Genomic DNA, 19,140 nt, shown 5'->3' with positions numbered 1-19,140 from the left:
ACGGTTCAGATTTTAGTTGCGTGTGCGATGCAGGGCATACGGTTCAGTTTAATTAACTGTTTGGGATGAGGAGGAACAAAAGAAATGGGAAGCTAGATGAACGTGTGTGCGATATACAACATAAGGTTCACTCGGATGAACTGTTTGTGATTAGGCAACACAAAAGAAATGGTCAGCCAGATCAAGGTGTGTGCCATATACGGCATGCGGTTCACTCGGATGAACTGTTTGTGTTGAGACAAGAGAACAGAAACGGTTCAATATAACAAGATGTGTGTGATACCCGGCAAACAGGTTTGTAATCAGAAATGTCTGCAAAGACCGATAATAACATAGACGGTTGCTGCTAATAAGACGTGTGTGTTGTGCGATGGGATTGCATACAGAAAAACAACATATATATGTACACACTTATAAGGACATGGTTGCATAACCAAATTAAACATCCACTTACATAGGTGGCTACTACAACCATGGCATTTGCACACACCAAAGTAAACTATTACATGCATAATTACATATATAGGTGGCTACTACACACATGACATTTGCACACACCAATAAAGTAAACTATATATTACATGCATGATTAACTAGCATAAACGATCATCTGATCATCATCTACTTCTTGTAACGCTTGCTCTGCTTGTGGCTCGATCCGGGCTCGTCTATTTGGGTAACGAGACACTTCCTCATGTCAACGATCTGCATGTGCATCTCATAGCATGTGTACACGCTCTTGGCCGCGAACCTGAGGTGAGGTTCATCCAGTTGCCGCACCCAGGCCCTGTGCTAGGATAGGGGACTTGTTCTCTGGGCATCCTGCTTCATTTTTTCATAGTAGGGGTCGATGATGGCCGAGGTGAGTTCAACCAGGGAGTCCTTCTTCGTGCTGCCCCAGACCCTGTAGTGGTCACGGATTTTGACAAGGTTCTTGCAGGCCAAGCCCGTAACACTAAGCGCTTTTACATCGTCGATGGTTTCCACCATGGCGAACTTGTAGTCGGTTGTGATGGCCTGGCTTATTAGGGATGATAGACTACTCATATCAATAAGGAATTCCTTCTTTTCCGGGAGCCCATTCGGACAGAACTCTAAAGTTAAGCGTGCTCATCTTGGAGTAGTGTTAGGATGGGTGACCAACCGGGAAGTTGCTCCCGGGTGCGCACGAGTGAGGACAAAATACGCAGAAAAGACTAGTATTGATCTGTGGGCCCAGTCTAGATCCCGCCAGGAGTAACGACCACCAGCGGGTGTGTCCCGAGTGTTACAAGTTGGTATCAGAGCCGACCCTCGCGGTTACATGGATGTTTGCGGACAGGTGCGCGGTCATGTTGTTCATGACGTTTGTGACCCGTCGTGGCACACGGCATGGTACATGTACCGGACTGGATGCACAGACGTATATGCTACGCAGAAAAGACTAGTATTGATCTGTGGGGCCAGTCTAGATCCCGCCAGGAATAACGACCACTGGCGGGTGTGTCCGGGGCGTTACATCGGTGCTGTTGACAAACATGTTGAAACGGTCGCAAGGCTTTGTGGCCATGCAGTAGTGGTAGATGAGGACATGATGGTGCACGCACAACTGGGCGACGGCAACCTTTTGATCTATGCCGGGACGACCGCGGTGTACTGGAGGTCAATGCCAACCACCCTGTACTTGTCTCGAGCAAGCAACTGCTCAACGCTGCTGATGTAGTCGTCCACCACGGTCGGGTCGATGGTGTACACCATCGATAGATCCGTCTCCCTCGCTTGGGTCTCCACTCTATGCTCGCCGAACTTCATTGGAGCGCTGCTAAACATCCCCTCTCTATGTGTCATTGTGGGTGTGCTTGTTGTGTTGTGGGGCGCGATTGAAAGGTTGAAGAGACTAAGGTTATAATGGCCGCGGGAATTAAAGGGGAAGCCGGATGACCAGGAATATCGGCAGGCCCTGATGGCAGTTCTAATTTGTAGCGAGTAACTCCATCGTATCGCATGTAACTACATAGCGTAGCAACGTGCACGGCGCAACCGCATGCATATGGGGCTCCCGACATGATTGTGCGCACGCCCAACCGCTGGCAGAGCGCGCGTGGAAGGACGCGAGCAGAGCAATCCGCGATCACCTCAACGGCGAGCAACGAAAAAGCTACGTCACCCATATAGAGGGTGGGTCTATTCTAATAACACCTCTTAAGACCTTATTCTAAGAACTCTTTCGCTTATTCTGCTAACAGCCGACATCACCCCGAAAAAGCTACGAACTAATAACACCCCACCTCCCCACCTTACTATCCTCTCGTCACCACCTCTCTCTCTCTCGTCCCCGTCCTCCTCCCCCACTCCCCACGATCTCCCCTTCCCAGCCCCGCCGCCCCATCTCCCTCGCAGCGCCGCCGCACGACCCACCCTGCCCCGCTGCACTGCCTTATCTCCCTTGACCCTCCTGCCCCTGCATCGGCCAGCCACCAGATCTCCTCGTCACCGTCCTGCCGCCGCCCACCTCCCACCAACTTGTCGCAAACTACCGCCGCCCTACAGATCCGGCGAGGATCCGGCGTATCTCACCTCCACCAGCTCGGCGCTGCCCCCTCCTGGTCCTATCGAGCCCACCACCGACGACCTCGACTTCCATCGAGGGCTCTGCCGTCGGGAGATCCGGGCATTCCCGCCCCCTGCACCCTGCTTTCCCTCCCCGGCGGCACCCCCACGCATGCCCCTCCTCCCCCATGGATCTTTGTCGCCACCGACGCCCTGCTCCTTCAGGGGCCCGTCCCGGCCATCCTCGCACGCTTACCTCCGCCTGGAGGATAACAAGGTAGGTGCGGGGGGTCAGCGAGCGCGTCCACGAGGAGGAGCCACAGGCGCGCGTGGTGGCAGTAGAATCATCTGAAGTTCGGTGTGTGTATCCTAAATTCTGCCAATGCAGTGCGGTTCGCCCCGCTCCTCGATGGGGTTCGGTTGTCTCGATGCTGCGATGCGCTGGAGGTCGGCGGCCAACAGCGGCGTGTAGTACAGACAACGGCGGCGTGTAGTTTGTCTTGGAGTTTCGTTGCATTTTTTGCAGTACCCTGGTCGTGTAGCGTAGACACTAAGCACCCTCGATGCAGTCCGCGGCGCATCCTTGCAGCACGGTGTGTGCGTGTGTGCAGTCCCTGGTGTGTTGGTCGCCGGTGGCCGAAGTGCAGTCCGCCTCCTCTTCAGGTAAGTGTTTAATGTAGGAATGGGAATTCTAGCTCAGAATGGTTTTTTCATGTGTAGACAATTAGGCACCAGTGCATGAGTCGCATGGTGCAGCTCACTATTTTTGTTTTTGCAGCTCACCTTGTTTTGTTTTGTAGCTCACTCTTTTTATTCTGGAAATCATTTGTAGTGCACGCAGTGAGAAAGAGAAGAGAACATCAATGTTCAATTAAAGTTTGTTTTTTTGTTTATGGGAAATGCAGAGAGAAAGGAGTAGCAAGTCTTTGCCTAGTGCAGCTCATCATTGATTCTGCTATGTACTAGGTGGCTGTGTAAAAATAATGAATGGATATGTATGTTTTTAAGCTCACTTTGTTCTCTCATGAAGTTTACTATAACACTCCTTCGTGGTTCAATTGGTAATCCGAAAACAAAAACACCTCAGAAAGCAGCTCACTTCTCATTACATGTGGTTCACTTGCTTAGTCTCGGCGGTCCACTCGCCCGGTCTACGCAAAATTGAGTTTGGAAAAAGCTCAAGCGGTTCATTTTCGGTAGTGTCGCGGCCCGTTTACGGTAGTCTCGAGGTTCACTTTTCATGGTATTACGGTATACTAACACTCGACATGAAGTGCACTCCACCTCGTTTGAAAAAATTTATGTCTCACAAAAAAGAAAATCATGCAGTGCACTTGTCTGTCCGATGAAGTGCGGTTTTTAGTCTGAAGCAGTGCACTCCATGTCGTTTGGGAAAATTTACGTCCCACAAAAAAGAAATCATGCAGTGCACTTGTCTGTCCAATGAAGTGCGTTTTTTAGTCTAAATAAGTGCGGTTTTCTGTCTGATGCAGTACGGCTCGTTTACGGTAGCCTCGAGGTTCACTTTTCATAGTATTGTGGTTCACCAACACTCGACATGAAGTGCACTCCACCTTGTTTAGGAAAATTTACGTCCCACAAAAAGAAATCATGCAGTGTACTTGTTTGTCCAATGAAGTGTGGTTGTTCGTCTGATGCAGTGCGGTTTTCAGTCGGATGAAGTACCCACGTCGATTTAGATGTCGCGAAAAACAGAGTGTCCGCATTTCGGTAAATTTAAAACTGCTCTTAAACCGTAAGGAATTAGAGAGAGTGTTCTACATGAAAAATTTGCGTCTCGTCGATATCTTTCCAACGGCATATCATTTGAATCATTTCAACGACTGGTTTGTACAAATTTCGCGAAAAACGGCCGCTGCCACTTGTCGTCTGCCACACGATTTTCAAAATTAACTTAAAACTGTAAGGAATCTCAAAACCATTTCTACATATGAAAGTTGCGCCTTGTCCATTTCTTTCCAACGACATATTACACGCCTTGTTTCGACAAATGGTTAAAAAACTACAGCGAAAACAGTACCGAAAATTTGAATTTTTTTGAAAAACAGAATTCCGCGATTTAGTAAATTTGAAACTGCTCTTAAACCGTAATGAATTAGAGAAATAAATAAATATGAAAAAGATGCGCCTCGGCGATATCTATCCAACGGTGTATTATTTGCTTCATTCCGACGAGCGGTTTAGAAAAACATGCGAAAAAACGCTCGCTGCCACTCGTTGTGGGCCGCACCATTTTCAAAACTGCTCTTAAACCATGAGAAATTTTGAAAAGTGTTCAACATGGCGAAGTTGCGCCTAATCCATAGCTTTTCAACGATATATTACACGCATCGTTCCGACAAACGGTTAAAAAACTAGAGGGAAAACAGTACCAGAAAGAACACTGTGTGTAGTTTTTTGCCAAGGGAAGTTCACTCACCTCAGTACTTCAGTGCTCTAGCTAAATAAAGTGCAGTGCCATCGCGTTGAGCATGCAGTGCGGAATTGTTATCAGAATTACTATTCTAATAATATTATTAGAATAGACCGGCTGTATATAATATTCTGATCACGGGATCAGAATAATATCCTGATCACAACCTGACCTGCCCCGCTAGTAGTACGTTGAACTTCCCTGTGAACTAGGTTGAACTTCCGCCAAAATTGCCCAAATGGGGCTTGCGATATACCATTGGAAAGCTATGGACACCAATATCATGACCCAACTTAAATTTGTGGCAAAATATAAGCGGTTTAAGAGCAGTTTTGAAACCCGTTTTTTCTTCGCACAAAAAACGTGAATCGTATTTTCGATCGCATTTCTAAACCGTTAATCAGAATGAGGTATATAATATGGCGTTGGAAAGCTGCTGCAAAACCGCTCCTTCCACATGTTGAAAGTTTTCTCTAATTCCCTATGGTTAAAGAGTAATTTGAAAAAACGTAAAATTTCGTAAACCGAACAGCTGAGTTCGTTTTTTCGATGTCATTTCTAAACGGCTAATCCAATGGAGGCATATGATATGGCGTTGGAAAGCTTATGAAAATGCGCTACTTTTTCATCTTGAAAGTTTTTTCTAATTTTGAATGGTTTAAGAGTAATTTAGAAAATGGTCCAAGTCCTACCGAGTTCGTATTTTTGAGCTAATTTTTTAACTGTGCGTCCGAATGCAGCAAATGATATGGCGTTCGAAAGCTTGAACAAATGCGAAACTTTTTGGTATGTATTGTTTCTCCCAATTCTTTACGGTTTTAAGTCAGTTTAGAAAATGGCGAAAACGTATTTTTGCCGTAATTTCTACAAAATTTATCGGAATGGGGCAAATAATATACTGCTGAAAAGCTACGGAAAATGTGAAACTTTTTCATGTTGATGGTTTTCTCTGATTCCTAGCCGTTTTCAAGTAATTTCGAAAACGGCGGGATCATGCGTTCTGCCTTTATCGCGAAACAGATTCTTCGAAAATGCACCGCGTGAAAACCTGGACTTCTCGGTGCGTGTACCTAAACTTCACTCTGTTTTTCACGTGATTTTTTTTCTCGTAGGTCTCCATCCACTGCTCGTAACTCTCCATCCATTCACCGGAATTGAGCAGGTGATATACCGATGGAAAGCTATTGTAAGCACGCAAGTTTCCCGTGTTGATCATCTTTCCATACTCGCGACGATTTTAAAAGTTTTTCATCTAAAATTCATTCAGTGCAGTAGTCGAACTTCCTGCTGTTTTCACGTTGAACTTCTGTGACGTATTTTCGTTTGTAATTTTCTCATCCATTTCGTCAGTGTTACACAAATGATATTCTTTTTGTACAAACCTCTCTCACAATATATTTTTTAACTTTCTCCGCCCGAGGACTTGAACTTACACAAATGATATTCCTGTCATTTTGAGGTAAATTAGAGAAATGGCGAGATCATGATTTCTGCCTTCATTGCGAATGGAAACGCACTGCGTGAAGTAGTTGAACTTCTGGGGCATGTTTGTTTGAACTTCACTCTGTTTTTTGACGTGGTGTTTTTTGCACCGCATGAAGTAGTTGAACTTCTGGGACATGTCTGTTTGAACTTCACTCAGTTTCACTTTATTGTATTTTTATTATATGAAATACACACCATGTAGTACGTGAACTTCCGATCGTTATCACACTGAACTTCTCTCTGGTTTGAGAGAATTATTTTAAAACACAAAAAACAACATATTTTTTTGTATTTTCGACATCTAAATACACGGCGAAGCTCTCTCACAAGAATTTTTTAAACTTTTCCTTGCCGAGCACTTGAACTTCTAGCAACCATTTTTTCGTATATGAGTTGTTTTAAAAGTGCAAAAATGGTGTTTTGTTTTTTATTTTTTGAACAGGTAAATCCTAGGTTTTAATAACCTGTGAACTTCTCTGTTATTTCAATTTGAACTTCATCTTTTTTATATTTAGAGTAAAGAATTGTATTCGATTTTTATACGAAAAAAATTGAACATGAAAATACAAGGTGAACCTCTCTCGCAAGAATTTTTGAACTTCTCCGGACAGAGCACTTGAACTTCTTTTAACAAACCTTTTAAGCTTTTATTTTTCTATACTTTTATTCTCACCTGAAATGCATTCCTTGCAGTACTTGAACTTCTCGTTGTTTTCATTATGAACTTCTGTCTCATTTTTGTGTATACGTTGAATTACACGCAACTGAAGATCGGACATCATTTTTGCTATTTTTTAAAACATGTAATTGGAGGTCGAACGCCCCGCAATATAAATTATGAACCGTGCATCAGGGTGCATGTGAACTTCTTGCAACAAATATGAGTTTTTATATTCTTCGAAATTCTATGTTATTTCAAATTGAATTTCTTAGTCTTATTGTTAGATAAAAATATGTTTTCAAATAAGCATCAAACATTTTTTTTAAATGGAAATAATTTGAGTTTTTCGTAAACATCAAGCTACTCCTTTTATTTTTATTTGAACTTCTTTAATTTTATTCTTTAGTAACGAAGAAAACCTATGTTTTTTTAATATTGAACTTCTCATTTTTTATAATTTGTACTTCTTGGTTTGTTTGAAATAGTTTATTTTTTTCATTTTTCTGAAACCGAAAACAATGTTCTTTTTATAAAAAATAAGCATCAAAGTCGTGTGTTATGTTAATTTGAACTTCTTGATTTTCTTTTCAGATACAAAAAAATTCTAATTTTCTTATCGACCTGCTATGTATCTTAAAGTTGAAGTTCTTGGTTTAGTTTCAGAGAGAGAAAAATTGTCTACTGTTTTATCTTTTAACTTGTAGTCTTTTCGGGGGGTTTGTGAACTTCTAGAGTTTATCTTTGTGCAAATTTACACACACACACACACACACACACAGAGACCAAAAGGTCAGTGGCGTGAGACGCCTGGAGCAGCCGGGTCCGGAGTGATGGAGCACCTCTTGGTTTTATTTCTTTTAGTAATGGAAAAAACCTAGTTTTTTAATAAACATCGAGCAGCTCCATTTTTAGATTTTAACTTCTTGGAATTTCTAACGAAGAAGATCTTTTTTATACATTTGTGTAAAGATGCATTGTGTTTTGTAGCTTGACCTTCTTGGGTTTGTAATAAACATTGGACTTCTTCGTCTTTTAAATTTGAACTTCTAGGTTTTTCTAGAAACGGGGAAATCCTGCTTTTTTATAATTTTTGAAATGACTTTTTTTAATTTGAACTTCTAGGTTTTTTAGAAATGTTGAAATACCATTTGTAATTTAAAAAATTGAACTGCTCTTACTTTGATCTTCCTAGGATGTTTTAAATAAATTAAATTATTGGCTTTTTAGTTAAAAACTGAAAATTCATAGATTTTTTTGTACAAACATATGAATGTCACTTCTTTGTTTTCTCATTTTTACAAACTCTCCAATTTATTAATTTTCAAAGTTAACATTTTTCTCGGTGAGGCAAGTTTTCTTCTTGGTAGATAAACATCCAATTGCTCTGTTCATTCAATTTGAACCTCTTCATTTAATTCTTATAGTAACGGGAAAATATATGAGTTATTTAGTAAAAGTTGAATAATCCGACCTTCACGTTTGGTTGTTTTTGAACTTCATTTCTTTTTTTAAAATTGGTTAAATTATATCTTTTCGGCGAAGCTTTTGCTTCTCATTCGAACTTCGCTGGTAATTTTTTTACTTTCGTTGTTATTTGCCGACAATTTTTTGGACGTTTTTAGTACTTTTGACCTCCCATCTTTTTGGGCATGAACTTCAACTTTTTTGTAGTGTTTTGGTTTTTCCAAACATCCCCATTTCACGTCTCCAAACAATCATATTTTTATTAAACATCTTTGAAACTATGTTTTCCTGAATGCATGAATTGCCAACAACATCGTGTGAACTTGTAATTCTATTTTTCCGAATCATCTTTTCTGTGTGGCTAGTTGGGTTTTGGTACTTCCGTAAGATCGACAACACCCGTCAATTGAAAAAAAAACTAGTGCATTGTCCATATAATGCAAGTAGCACTAGCAGTACCAACGTATGTTGTTTTCAAAAACAAATAGTAAAAACAAAGCCATGCATATTTTTACTCCACGCCTTTTTGTCCTTATCTCTCCATCTTATCTCCTAGAAGTAACCACCACTATACGTTTTATTCCTTGTTCTATCTTCTCTCTGTAACTTTTCTCTACTCATTCATACGGAAGCTAGCAACTGGATGCAACAACCCGAGCTACAAAAGTTTAGGCTCGATTTGGGTTCAGGCGCCCGGCGGACCATTGCCAGACCAGCTTGGGGAGGCTGCACTCGGGAGGAGCCTGTACTCCTTTTGCAGCTGGACATAGCGACCCGACATCTCAGTGACCTGAACACCAAGGTGACCGACCTTACAAGTGAAATTGAACTTCCTTGGCAGGCGAGGCGGTCGTGGAGTGGAATGATGCTGCTGCACGGAGATGGCTGTGTAGGACGAGGAGGCCCTTGCTTAGTGAGGCGGTGGCCTGCGTTCCCCCTGGATGAGGACGAATCTCTCAACCTGCTTTTTTCTTCAGTCTGACCTCCTACTTCTTCATAGTTTGACCTGCTATGCTCGGCTTGGTGGGAGACCTCAACGCCGAGGTTGCTAGCCTTGAACGCAACTGTTGCTGCGTCAGGATGGCCTCGATGCAAATGGACCCGATGGCACCATGATGAAAAAAGAACAACAAGGAGAGATAGATGCCCGCACAGACTTCTCGCACCCTGTTCCGCGCGCGCCCTGTTTGAACTTTTTCAGTTGTACATTGGCATGTATGCATTGGACCCGTGCATTGGCAGTGGCCTATCTTGCAAGCTCGAGGGTGGCTGAGGATGACATGGACGGCAGCTCACTGCTCACAGGAGCTCGTTGCTGTAGACAGAGAGGAAGGTCGGGAGGGAAAGGACAGGGGGCGGAGCCGGCTGTAACTAGTGGCAGTGCATCGCAGTAGGGCACGCGACCAGCTGCAGATCAAGACCTCCTGTAGCTGCAGGTCAAGACCTCCCACAGCTGTAGGTCGAGGCTGGAGGGATGAGGAGGTGGTGGTTGGTCGTGAGACGAGAAAGATGACGAAAGGGAACTGGAGAAGCACTTGGCGGCCGGTGGAAGACGGAGCTGCCGCTGGCTTTATGGAAGAAGGCCGGAGCGGCGTGTTCAATGGCGGCGCAGGATGCGGGCCATGAGCCGTGGCGTCGCTGAGGTGAGGAGCTTGGCTCCGGATGCAGGCTTGGGTTCGCAGTCACGGCGTCGTGGTCAACCAGCGACCCCGGATCCGGTCACAAAAGAGATTGGGTTCGACGCCTGGATTTGGGAGGAGGGAGAGCTACATCTTGATCTAGCACTGGATGTGGTGATCTGCGGCGGTGCGTGGAGAACTACGGCACGGCTACGACGCACGGGACCCAGGGGCGGCGGCGGTGCGGTGGGATCAGGGCGGCGGCAGCGCGGTGGGATCAGGGCGGCGTCAGAGCATGGGGATCGAGCATGGATGAAGGCCCGGTGCTGCGGGAGAGGATCGTGGGCTACGGGTGCTGGGTGGGCAGTTTTTTTAGGGCGCACCGATTCGGGAGGATCCCGTCGCCCCTATATAGCTCGCGCCGTGATCCAAATAACTATTCTGATCCTGGGATCAGAATAGTGCTACTATATATATATATATATATATATATATATATATATATAGGGTCGCGCTATTCGTCACCCTGGGTGAGGAATAGTTATTCTTCACCCGCCTCTATTTTACCATCAATGCACCATAATTTTATGTTTCGTAAGTTTTTCCTTATTGCCGACGCAAAAAGGGACCGTAAGAAAATATATAATCGTCGTAAAAAATATTTATGTTATGTAGAATTACAAACGTAAAAACATAGTCTAAAATACACATAAACTGCAAATTTTCTTGTCTTATGACCTATATTTTTATTTTCTTATGTCAAATTTTACGTAGTGAATCAATAGGAATGTAACTATTTGAATTTCAAACGTAATTTAATTATGAAATGATCGTAAGATTACCTCGAGTGAAGAATAACTTATTCTGCACCCTGGGTGATGAATAGTGACACTATATATATATATATATATATATATATATACTTCCGCACTGCATGCTAAACACGAGGGCACTACACTTTTTTTAGCAAGAGCACTGCATTACAGAGACTAGTGAACTTCGCGTCGGAAAAAACTGCGCATAGTGTTTTTCGGTCCTGTTTTCGCTCTAATTTTTTAACCGTTTATCGGAACGAGTCGTATAATATACCCTTGGAAAGCTACGGATTAGACGCAACTTCGCCATGTTGAACACTTTTCGAGATTCCCCATGGTTTAAGAGCAGTTTCAAAAATGGTGCGGCCCATAAAGAGTGGCAGCGAGTGTTTTTTCGCATTTTCTTTTCTAAACCGCTCATCGGAATGAGGCAAATGATACACCGTTGGATAGATATCGTCGAGCCGCATCTTTTTCATAAATATTGTTTTCTCTAGTTTGTTACGGTTTAAGAGCAGTTTCAAATTTACTAAATCGCGGAATTCTGTTTTTCAATTTTTTTTTAAATTTTCGGTACTGCTTTCACTCCAGTTTTTTAACCATTTGTCGAAACGAGGTGTGTAATATACCGTTGAAAATCTAAGGACAAGGCGTAACTTTCATATGTTGAAATGTTTTTGAGATTCCTTACGGTTTTAAGTTAATTTTAAAAATCATGTGATGGACGACGAGTGACAGCGGCCGTTTTTCGCGAAATTTTTACAAACCGGTTGTCGAAATGATTCAAATGATATGTCGTTGGTAAGATATCGACGAGCCGTAACTTTTTCATGTAGAACACTCTCTCTAATTACTTACGGTTTAAGAGCAATTTTAAATTTACCGAAATGCGGACACTCTGTTTTTCGCGACACCCAAATCGACGTGGGTACTTCATCCGACTGAAAACCGCACTGCATCGGATGAAAAACCGCACTGCATCAGATGTGTTAGAGAACTGCATGGTTTATTTTATTCAAATGTAATTTTTTCAAGGACGAAAAGTAGAGTGCACTTCACATCGGGTGTAAACGAACCACAACACTATCTAGAAGTCAACCGCATTACTTTTTCCGCTTCTGCAACAATTTTTTTGCACTTACGGGATGAACAACATCATATGGCCGACCGCACTGCTTTAGAATGAAAACCGCACTGCATCAGACGGGCAAGCGAGCTGCATAGTCTCTTTTCTTGGATGTAAATTTTCTCATACGAGTTTTTGTTGTCTTTTTTTTTTACTTTTTTTATGAACGAGAGTGGACCGCAGAGACTATGGAAAGTGAGCCATGATATATATCAAAGTGAACCGCATTACCATTGTCGGTGTCAAAACTGGCGGATCTCGGGTAGGGGGTCCAAACTGTGCGTCTAAGGCGGATGGTAACAGGAGGCAGGGGACACGATGTTTACCCAGGTTCGGGCCCTCTTGATGGAGGTAAAACCCTACGTCCTGCTTGATTGTTCTTGATGATATGAGTATTACAAGAGTTGATCTACCACGAGATCAGAGAGGCTAAACCCTAGAAGCTAGCCTATGGTATGATTGTTGTTGTATATATATCATCTATCGACTAGCCTAGCCCTGGTTTATATAATGCACCAGAGGCCTAGGATAACAAGAGTCCTAGCCGAATACGCCGGTGGGCGAGGAGTCCTTGTCTTGATTACCAAGTCTTGCGGAATCTTCCTTGTATGCGGCAGCTGTCCGGACTGGCCCATGAGTATACGGCCATGGGGGTCCTCGGTCCAATCCAACTGATCGGGAGACGACGTGATGAGTATCCTCTAGTCCAGGACACCGTCAGTAGCCCCCTGAACCAGTCTTCAAGTTAGGGACGCTCCTCGATTCTTCCGAACTGCTCTTCATCTTCGGTCGTCGGTCTTGAAAACCGGTTCAACAAATCTTCTCATCTCCGATCTTGAGGATCGCCGAAGTGCATCCGACGAGTTTACATGTCGGGTATCCGAGGAGCCCCTTTAAGTTTCCGGCCTTTATCAATGCCTTGTTATTTTTATGCCACACCTCGGGTTTGAAGTTGTTCCTGGGAGGCAGTGTCCTCTTGCGTCCAAGCTCTAACATCGAACTGCATTCGAGGTATCTTTTTGTGACGCCCCTGATTTGACCGTACACTAATCATACACGCAAATGTGTACGATAAAAATCAAGGACTCACGGGAAGATAGCACAACACAACTCTAGACCCAAATTAAAATAATACAAGCTTTATATTACAAGCCATGGGCCTCGAGGGCTTGAATACATAAGCTCGAATACACAAGAGTTAGCGGAAGCATCAATATCTGAGTACAGACATAAGTTAAACAAGTTTGCCTTAAGAAGGCTAGCACAAAAACAACAATGATAGAAAAGGCAAGGCCTTCTTCCTGGGAGCCTCCTAACTACTCCAAGTCGTCAGCGGCCGTCACATAGTAGTAGGCACCCTCGGGGTAGCAGTAGTCTTCAGTGGTGTCGTCTGGCTCCTGAGATTCATCATCTGGTCGCAACAATTGGGTATCGGGGGAAAGAGGTAGCAAAGCAGCCGTGAGTACTCATCCAAAGTACTCGCAAGACTTACATCAGATCTAAACTAAGTATGCATATGTATCAAAGGAAATGGGATGTATCTGTGGACTAAACTGCAGAATGCCAGAATAGAGGAAAGGCTTAGTCCTATCGATGACTAGCATCTTCTGGAAACCACCATCTTGCAGCAATAGGAGGGAGTAGAGTAGCATAAAGTAAAGTAGCAGTAATGTTGTCAACCTCGGCCAGAGATCCTTTCTCGACTCCCAGCGAGAAAGCAATCCCAGAGCCATACTATCCATTCATCATAACCATGTCTCATATCCATTTCTCATCTCAAGTATCCAGTTCTAGCTGTATCGATCGGGATACAACTCCAAGTGTCCGTTACCATAGGACAGGCTATCGGTAGATGTTTTCTTCCATGCAGGGATGCACCAACTTACTCACCACGCTCGATTAACTCCGGCCGGACACACTTTCCTGGGTCATGCCCGGCCTTGGCCAAACAATACGCCACAACCCGACCTAGGCTTAATAGAGAGGCCAGCATGCCGGACTAAACCTATGCCCCCAGGGGTCATGGGCCATCTCCCCGAGAACTCCTGCACGTTGCGTACGCGACTGGTGAGCATACCTAGCTACCTCCTTCAACAAGGTAGGTGCTTACCAGTCCAACCCGGCGCGCGCCGCTCAGTCCCTGACGTCTATTAAGCTCCGGCTGATGCATACGACGTAGAACGCCCATACTATGCCCATGTGATGGTTAGTGCTATCAGGCCAGAGGCCCCTCGGATCAAATATCCAAATCGTAGTGGATTAGGAACATGCAGTAACGAGCAGAGACTCACGATCGATGTGACCCCGTCGCCCCGTCTTGAGTACTTGCGGCAAGGGCTAAGAATGCCCGGCCACGCCTCGTAAGTATATTGCGGGCACCTTCCAGGTCAACCCGACTCCACATCACTCGCTATGAAGCTCGCGCGGGTACCCTCAGGGTCGACCCGTCTTTAGTAACATGGTTCAATGTAAATTCATAGTAACCATAGTAACTGTGTGTCTAACACCAAAGGGAAAACCCGAGGAATCACCCCCGGTGAATTCCACCTGCTATTGTCATCAAGGTGAACGTAAGAGGATCCACCCTCGAGGTTCACGTTTGATGGGTTGCACGACAGAGCCATAATGGAAGTGGTTAAGGAGGAAATCACCCTCGATGACCTCGACCGTATAGCTACACTACGGAGATCTGATCAGGAGTGATGTAATAGGTTCCACCCTCGACACTCGATGGTAACTCTACATAGTCATACAACTAGGGGGGTGATGTGCGGTGTCGGGGCCTGGACGTTGATCACGTTGATCGAGTCATCAAACATAAAGCGAGGCAACTGGGACAAGGTGGGGTCACTGATGGATCTCTAACCAACCTATACTAAGCAGTTTAGAATAAGCAGGTAAGGTATGAAAGCAGGTAACAAAAACAGGCTATGCATCAGAGTAGGATCATACATAAAGCAGTAGCAGTTCTAATGCAAGCAAGAGAGGGAAAGAAATGGGCGATATCGGAATGCGCAAGGGGGGTTTGCTTGCCTGGTCGCTCAGACGAGAAGGAGGGGTCGTCGGTCACAGGGGCATCAGCATCGTCACGGGGTCTACCGAAGAGAAGAGGGGGGGAGAAACAGTAAATACATGGCAAGCAAGTGCATAACAGGACAACAGGTAGAGCTAGACGTGTTCTAACGTGGTGCTACACGATACCGGTGAAAGGGGAAGTCAACCGGGTATGTTTTCCCGGTTCCGGACCTGTGTCACACAGAGGACCGGAGGGGGAATCTTCCATGTTCAGCATGCTAGGGGCATGTGACAGATGAACGGACTGCGTATTCGGATTCGTCTCGTCGTTCTGAGCAACTTTCATATATAAAACTTTTTCATCCGAGTTACGGATTAATTTCTATGAATTTCTAAAGTTTTAACAATATTCTGAAATCATTAGTAATTAACAAGATAAAACTGCATCAGCATGACATCATCCTGATGTCAACAGTAACCAGCCAGTTGACTAGTCAAACTGACGCCAGGGACCCACCTGTCATTGACCTAACTAAACTAACAGGGTGGAAATAACTAAATTAGTTGATTAGACTAATTAAGAGAGATTAATTAAGTTATTTATTTATTTATCTAATTCTTTTAATCTCTTTTTTTTAAAAAAAACTAGGGCTGGGCCCCACGTGTCTGTGGCCCATAGGCCATAGCGTGCATTGGCTATCGGGCGGGTGCCCGTGGAGGCCAGAACCGGGCACGCACGACACCACGGGGTCGGGCGCCTCCTCCGGCGAGGCCAACGGCAAGCACAAGGTCGAGGGGGGCGCGGCCAACGGCAAGAGGCTGGGATGCCGGGGAGCGGCGACAACGGCGTCAGAGCGTGGCCGGGCGGAGGCGGGGCTGCGCGCGGCGGCCGGGAGCCGCAGGGTAGCACCGGCGGGGGCGGTCGGCGCACCGAGGTGAGCGCAAGGCTGTCATGGGGTGCCAGTGGCGGTAGGTGGGCGCTCGCGGGAGGCTGGGCAGGCCGCAGGCATGGGCGGTTGTGATGCGGCGCGGCCTGAGCGTCGCAGGGAGGCGGGGCGGTGGTCGGCACGGTGGGCGGTGGCGGTGGTGAGCAGCAGTCACAGAAGCAGCGCACGGGGCGACGACGAGGCCAGTTAGGCGGAGCGAACCATGCGGGCGGGCGCGGGACCGGGACTGGCGCGAGCGGGTAGGCGCGGGCACCGGCGACGAGCTGCGGCAGACAGCAGCAGGCAGGGTCGCGGGCACGGCAAGCGCATGCGTGGGCGGCGCGGGCTTCGGCCATGACGGCCGAGCTCGCGGGGACGTCTAAATAGCGACGAATCAAGGGTTGCTAGCAGGGGAAAGGCAGGGGAGCTCACTGGGGGAGGGGTCGCGTGAGAGCTTGGTGAGGTCCGGGAGCAGCACAGGGTGCGCAACCGTTGGGGAAGCACCGGCGACCGAAGTGGAGGGAGCTCGATCCGCTCGACGTAGGGTTGGGTATATGGTCAAGGGACATTGCGGGGTAGACCTTATACTCACCGAGGAGGTCCCGATGGCCGGCGTGTGCCAATCCAAGTCATGGACGTGGCACCTGCGTCCAGATGCCTCTGATGAACAGAGGAAGGAGACATGGGCGTTGGTGGGCTAGGATGTAGTTAGGTGGGCTAACAAGCCCAGTAGCTTAGGTCCTCCTCCTTTTCTTTTCTTTATTTAAATTTAATTATTTCTTCACTGTTTCTATTTTAAACGATATAGTAAATGAATTTAGTTAAACTTGAAAACTAGCACATAATTCAAGAACAACTTTGTGGTGTTGGATAGAAGTTTTAGAGCCAATGGAATTGTTCAAACATTTTTAGAAATTGAATAGGTCAAATTTAAATGTTGCTGGACCAAGAATTAATTCCCAGAGGCATTTTGGGAATTCAAAAGAGGTTGGTTCAAACATGACAAATATCAAGGGATTATTTTCCACACTTTGAACATTTTGGTTTTCATGTTTGAGAAATTTGAATCTTGGACTTTAGTTTGGATTTGAAATTAGAACGGTGTTTGAAAGCCACTGAGGAATAGTAATAGTAAGAGTGATGACTTGGCATCATTAGTAGAGGGTTACTGTAGCTTCATTATCCGGGCGTCACAATTCTCCTCCACTACAAGAAATCTCGTTCGGAGATTTAAGGGGTGGAGTAATGGGGAAAGACTCGAGAAGGACGGAGCTCAACACAAGATAGGTACCTCAACGTGGCATAGAGGCATCTCTCGAGTTTAAATTCAAGGAAGTCGTCGAGAGCAAGGTAAGAAGGTGCAATAAGAAGCTTCAACCGGGTAGGCAAACGTTCGTTGCCTGAAACAGAGGGTGAAAGGGGTTCGGAGCAATGGGAATAAGTATTGCGTCTGATACCAGAATAGATCACTAGGTAGGTCGCTCATGATTTACATATGATGCCAAGCGCGAGGAATAACTTGGGAGAACAGGGATGCATAGGAGTCAAGTTTCGATCCTGTGGAATGGTGGGTTATGGGCCCACCCTGTGGTTAAAAGTAGGAAGGGCGCTAGCATTTTGCACGGTCATGATAGCAAGGCAGGTCAGAAAATAGCATGTCATTTATGTTGGCAGCAACATTGGTACCAAGGGCGAGGGACGAAGAGAACCATTTTCCTGCTCGTTGAAACGAGGCGGACCTATAGGCAAAGCTCTCGTCCATCGGTGGCTACCGGAATGTCATCAACAATAGTAACAGGGTCTTTACTGACATAGTTTTACATTGAGGTGCTTACCTAAGCAAGAAATTATCTCTACTGAGATAAGTTAGTTTACCGGAAAGGTTAAACAAAAGAATGGAAAGGAAAAATATGATTAGTATATTAATCAGAACAATGGAAAGGAAAATGTGTTTAAACACAATTATCAAGAGTATATCCTTCCCAAGGACAAGCAGAGGATGATATCCATGACAGGATAGTAAGTAGATAACCAATTAGGTAAAGGGAAAGAATTTCATGACATTACCCATACAACGGTGTTTGGATACTTGATAAAGAAAATTTAGTATCGTGCTTCAAATGTTCTTATTGGAGATTGAATTACCACAGACATGCTTTGAGATAACATTGACATGGTTTCAAGAAAAGGCCAGACTTTGGATACACCAAGGATCCATCGGAAACAACTTAGAAAATAAGTCATACAATTTTAGTAGGGAAAAGATGAGGGTGTGGCCGACGGGCTCAGTAGCAATCCATTGACATGCCAAAAAGGATGTATTCCCAAAATCAATATGATGAAGTTTGTGTTGGGGGGAAGACAAGAATGTTGTTGATACTGATACAAATCATCGAGAGGCAAGGATGGTATTTCTAGCCATGAATTCAATTGACATCTCTGAAGAAGCCAAAGTGTGACGGTGATCAAGACAAAGTTTGTCGAGAGACTCTATGAAGATGCCCTCGAGCAAAAAAGGGAGGATGAAGTGAAAGGCTATGAGAACCACGGATTCGACACAAGCTCAAAGTCAAGCTTGTTGTTCGAGGTGAAATGATAAGATGAGGAAGATCGACATAAGCTTAGCTCATCGTCGGAAGTTGCTCCGGGCATAAGGACCAGGTAGCACAGTTAAAAAGTTGACAAGATAAAAATATAGCCGATCAGGCTAGGAATGATGTGATGGGGCATAAAGCTTCCCAGTATCAAGTACTAGGTGCAATGCCAGAAGGTAAATCAGAGTAGAGGTTGGACGGGGGAAATGAGCTGTAGAGGATAAGTAATTGAACTTACCCAGTAAATGGGATCAAGGAGGAAATATGGTCGGGACTATAACTGCAAGGGATCCAATTTATGATACCGGAAGAATTATTCGAATGATTAATTATCCTTGCAAGAAGCTTTCATGATAAGTTCCCCACCGTGTTCGTGGGCATGATCACAAGGTTCAGGGTCGACCCCCACTTCTACAATGCATAACCTTTCATTTTACTTCTCGCTCTTGATGAAGCTGTAGTATTGAAATTT

The 19,140-nt window shown here is 45.0% G+C and overlaps 1 long non-coding RNA gene across 1 annotated transcript; it reads left to right on the top strand.

Moving 5' to 3' along the window:
- The first annotated feature begins 2,296 nt into the window (after positions 1–2,296).
- Positions 2,297–3,541, top strand: LOC125548333. Its single transcript, XR_007301008.1, has 2 exons — positions 2,297–3,192; positions 3,362–3,541. It is a non-coding gene; the product is annotated as an uncharacterized LOC125548333 (long non-coding RNA).
- Positions 3,542–19,140: the final 15,599 nt, after the last annotated feature.

This window comes from Triticum urartu, chromosome 3, assembly GCF_003073215.2.
Source record: "Triticum urartu cultivar G1812 chromosome 3, Tu2.1, whole genome shotgun sequence".
NCBI classification, from domain to species: Eukaryota; Viridiplantae; Streptophyta; class Magnoliopsida; order Poales; family Poaceae; genus Triticum; species Triticum urartu.
Note: the sequence above shows the minus strand (reverse complement) of the source record. Positions and strands in the feature narration are given on the sequence as shown.